The 5,137-nt window shown below is 44.6% G+C and overlaps 1 long non-coding RNA gene across 1 annotated transcript in view; it reads right to left on the bottom strand.

Annotated features, from left to right (window-relative positions):
• Nucleotides 1-1,757: 1,757 nt before the first annotated feature.
• LOC103808131 overlaps nt 1,758-5,137 on the bottom strand; it is a 4,670-nt gene continuing 1,290 nt past the window's right edge. Inside the window, exon 2 of the long non-coding RNA XR_624787.1 lies at nt 1,758-3,170. This is a non-coding gene — a long non-coding RNA (uncharacterized LOC103808131). The remainder of the gene's footprint in view (nt 3,171-5,137) is intronic.

Genomic DNA, 5,137 nt, shown 5'->3' with positions numbered 1-5,137 from the left:
GAGGCGACAAACAATGACATGCCCGGCCTGCATGGCAGGAGCTGGGGACTGGGACCTGCCAGTGATGGGGGCTGCCCTGTGGGGCATGTACAGTGCTGGCCCAGATGACCCAAGAGGTGCCTACTGTGTTCACAACCTGCTCAGGCATCGAGTACTACCCATGGGCCTTGCTGCAAAAGCATCCTTAGGAGCCCCGAGGTGAGCCAGCAGCTACTCACGCGTGCTGCTGCAGTCAAGACAAACTCCCTGAGCTTGAAGCTGACACATAAATCACTACTAGCGGCAGGAGACCTGTTGAGACTCACCCACACACCTCTGCTACCTGCACAGGCAACCCCACTTTTCTGTCTACATTAAAAGCACTTCTGCCTGCCAGAGCTGCCATTCTTCCGTATCGCACTTCTGCCTGCCAGAGCTGCCATTCCAGGTACAATCACAGCTTTCTTCCGTATCAGCATCAGGCACTAACAGGGCCAGGCAGAGAAAAGAGATGATTCAAACAAAATGCTGCCTCTTGGATGCTGCTAGAGATGAAGCGAGGCTCTTCGATAGTGCTGCTCATGCCTTCCTGCTGGTTGGCACCACAGCCTTTGCTTCCAGCTGTACAATCGTATATCTACATACCATTTACTGAAAACATTCTTTTCCATTCAGCTGATCTGGATACTTGTAAGTGGGAGGGAGGCATCTGGATGGTGAGGTCTTCAGGAGGACGATCACTGCTGTTGGACTGAGAACTGCAGTAAGAAGTGTTTGTTCTCCAGTGGCATAAGGGGCATTTGTCCTCCAAACTCTGGCACAAGGACCTGAACCATCAGCATTGTACCAGCAGTATCCTGACCTAGGTAAAACATGCATTGCAACCCAGCCTGGCTGCTCAAATGATGAAAACCTCTTCATTTACTGCTTCAAAAGCTGGCAGCCCTAACAACTCAGAAACACAAACCAACCTGTTATTCTTCTGAAGCCAAGCGCTGTTCACCACAATTGGAAGACCTTTGCCAGCTGACCCCAGGTGAGGACTGGTTCCTGCGTGGATCAGCAGACAACAAAAAGCAGGCTGAGGTGGATCTGTAGCAACAGTGTTTCCTCAGGTACCAAGCTGGGGTGAAATACCTCATCTTCACGTTGCCTTAAAAGCCAGGTAAAACTGATCCCTCAAGTAATAAACTGTATTTATTGCACCCAAGCGGAAGCCTTAAGAGTTCAGAGCAGTGAATGTACTGATGCTGGCTACAAACCTTTGTTTTGGCCACATTTTTTACGTAACAGTCCATCACCTGTAGTATAGAGGAAGTGTGTGCAATATACAGGAGATGTACACTTTAATGATGTCATGGGCAGTGGGTCAGTAGTTGGTCTGACTGATACACACTGGAGAGAAAACCGCTTTTGGTAATGCTTTTCCTGGTTCTCGATGGGGAAGAAGAAATTAAAGGAGGTCCAGGGCTCACATGTGCTTGAGAAGAGCCTGCACAGCCCGTTTCCCCACACCCATGGTCTCCTCCATCCCAGGGAGGTAGATTTTCCTTAGCTTTGTTGGGCATGTGCTGCTGGCTGCTGTGTTTTCCTCCCATTCCCCTGACCTGTGGACAGCCTGTCAAGCAATGCCCTGTCACAGTGGAAAGATGAGGAGCTGGATCAGACAAAAGAAGTGGAGAAGAGAAGAAGCTGAAAGCCAGGGGCGATTAACAGCTGGCCTGGCGAGGCCTCGTGTCTGTAGGGTACAAGAACACTGCCAAATACACGTTATCCAAGAGTTTTAACACAATTTATTTTATGCTTAAATAATCAACTAGATCATCCAGTGTTTGTTGTTTTCATACATATGTAATTAGAGCTATTATCAATGAATGCTGTTTCCATATGAATATAATCAACAAATTAAAGTATTTCACCAAAACCCAAATAAAAATGCCCTTTAAAACACAGCAGCCTTAACAACCTAATATTACACTGCTAGGATGATTACAGATGATTGGCTTACTGAAAGATTCTACATCTTATAGCCAGTACACAATACAGTAATAATTTTACAGCGTGCTGCCAGTCTATTAGCTAATAATTTCTCTTCAGTTCATTTAAAAATATCCCAAACTTGTGCTCCTTAGAGCACCAACCCACTTCTAAAGCTGCAAGCATTACCCCCATTATAAAGCGAGAACAGATAGCACCCCCCTCCCCATAATGCAACTACTGTATATGTTATGGGTTTTAGGTCATTTCATTGAAAAATTGGCAACAGCAACAAATATTAGATGAAGGGCTTTGTGTTTACAGATAAAATCTTACTTTTCATGTTGCAGTATAGTGTTTGCAAAACTGGAAAAGATTTAATCAAAATAAGGTGAAACACATGCATCAAAATATTAGTACTCTGAAGAAAAATTTTCACAGAACTACAGAATTCCTCATTTTGGGAATCATTTAAATTTGCAGCAGATTTTAAAGATTTTTTTAAAATCAAGCTAGCGTTTTTGCATATACAAATATTATAATTGCTAATATACAAGAATCTGTGAAGATACACCCAGAATATCCCTGTAGGTGCAGCCATTTGAGACACCTAGCCTGCTCAATGCATTTGCAATATTCTGTTTGTGATCGAAAAGGCAGTGCCTTATCAACATTTATTCTATTTTGTTAGAATTTATACAGTGTTATTTATTTACAGCAAAACTATTGATGTTTAAAAAAGAAACAAATAGTGTTTTATACCCTGACAGTTTGGGTCCAAGAAAAATAAGGCGAGCTGTTGTGGATTTTAGTAATTTTAGTGTCTTTTCATGGTTAAACCATTGTGTCTTCGTAGATCCTCTCTGGCCACAGGAATTTATTTCTTTTGAGATGACATCAAACTGCTTGCAGGAAGCTGTTAACAGCATGGCATCTTGTATATACACTGCATTGGTAACTGTGCACCCTCCAATCCTGTGAATGAACGTGAATTTCCATGCTCTGTAAATTGGCTCATGCTAGATTAATTTTTTTGTTTGGGTGTTTTTTCTTTTTTTTTTTGGTTTGATTTTTTTTCTTTTTGCATAAAAACCATGCGGTTAATGTGTGGAAGCAGCAAACACACGCACACTTTTATAGGTGAATGTTTAATTCCTGTTGTTTTTTCTTCCGTGAGTGTTCCTCTAGAATACTGGCAGTAAAAGCACACAGTCCTATGGAAAGAAAAGAGAGCACAAATCATTTCAGAATATCTCATTAGACTCAATGTCATGCCTTTCCCTGACTAAACAGAAAGGTTGCAATTGGTATGATGGAATTCTGCAATAGGACAAATAATACTTTCTAGGTAGGCAGTGGCATTAGTTGTACCCCCAGCATGAGGGCGCTTTCTAGGTAGGCAGTGGCATTAGTTGAACTCCCAGCATGAGGGCAAAGCGCAGCTGCAGATGTCCACGCTGCTCGTGAACTGATTCACCAATATGTTTGCATTTGCAACGTGCTGCATTTCATCACCCCAGACACAGCACCAGCTCATCAGATCCGACGATGCCAAGGAATAGGTGCTCTTATCATGGAAGAAATGCCATGATCTTCAGAATGAGAAAGCTGCTGCTTCCACAGCACGTTGTTCTTCACTGTGTGCAAGCACCCCCACAGTGATGGAAAACCTGCTCACCTTGCACATCCATCTCTGCCTGTCACTCAGGGAACGTGACCAGCAGAGCTAGGAACGGGGAGTCCAGCCTTTAGGAGGCTTGGTGAAGGACAAAGTAAGGAAGAGGACCAGCCCCGTTCATCTCCCACCTGGCTCGCATGAGCGGTGCCAAGGAGACAGGGTCCTGCTCCTGCTGCCTCGCCCAACAGAGTCATGCAGCCATGCACATAAGGACAGGGAGTTTGTTACATCTGTTGTACAACAGCGATGTCTTGCAGTAAGGAGAGCAGGAAGCAGAAATACAAAGACACCGGCGAGCGGGAGCTGGAAGACCTGCGGCTCCCCAGCACCTGGGCACAGGGCAGTCTGTTCGGGAGCGCGGCTTGCGCAGCGCCTGCGGCATTCAGGCTGGCACGGACATGCCTGTTTACTAATCAGGTCACAGGTCCACACACATTCCCCAGCAGTGCTCACGCTCTCCTTCTATGCTAAAGCAATCTGTCCTTGCCCACATCTACAGTTGTCATAAATCTGTCCTGCTGCTAACAGCCTCCTGTTCACATTGCAGTAGTCACGCCAGCTCACACAGTGCTGTCCTGCAGAACTGCACACAAAAGTTCTTGGCTTTTCCTTTCAACCTGTGTTTCACAACAGGATTATTTGCAATGGTGACAAAGATATTTTCACAGCAAAATCTAGCTAACATTGTGATTTTTTTCCAGCACTCAAAGAAACATCTCTGTCTCTCTAATGGGATTTTTTTTGTCTTTTGTGATCACAAAACAAACTGTTTTTCCATCAGAATCCCCTGCCTGTGCAAATACATCCACTTCTGCATCCAAATTAAATGTTTTCAATGGACTCTTGACTGGGCTCACAATTACTTAATGCACATTTGGTCATGCTTATCATATCAAAATTTGGAGCACAGAGATTGATCTTAGAGGGCAAAGTTCCCCTCTCAGCAAAGGTTTAGTATCTAAGGCAGACTCTCCGTGTTCCTCAGTGGCTCTAGCATCAAGAGTTGCCTACTGGAAATCACAGAAGTAAAGCATCAGCGGTCATGGGAGCAAGTCTGGTTCTGAGGAACTCAGACTCTGGCTTCCTGAAGGTCAGATTCTGTTTCATACATTAGGCAAGGACTGCCATATATATGTCATTTTATTTTAAAATGAAATGCTTCTCCCTTGTCCCCAGTGTGTGTTGCATCAAGCTTGTATGCTGGCAGGCTCTTTAGCTTCACTGCTTAGGAGGTTCAGTGCCCCATCTTGCCTTTGGTGCCTTCAAATTTACACATTCCCACTGGTTTGGGCCTGCAGATTGACAGTGGAGCAGCACAGGAGCCAACATGGGGCACAGTTTCATACAGGCAGTGCCATCCCATTGGCTTGCTTTCCTCCTGTGTATCCTCGAGCTCCATGAAGGAAAAAGATGTGTCAACAGAATCGCCTCCATTTTCAAAACATTAACTATTTTACGAGTACATGGAGCAGCAAAGCACATGAAGCTGTATTATTCTGACAG

Source organism: Acanthisitta chloris, unplaced genomic scaffold (assembly GCF_000695815.1).
Source record: "Acanthisitta chloris isolate BGI_N310 unplaced genomic scaffold, ASM69581v1 scaffold30088, whole genome shotgun sequence".
NCBI classification, from domain to species: Eukaryota; Metazoa; Chordata; class Aves; order Passeriformes; family Acanthisittidae; genus Acanthisitta; species Acanthisitta chloris.
This window is presented reverse-complemented; position numbering and strand designations above follow the sequence as displayed.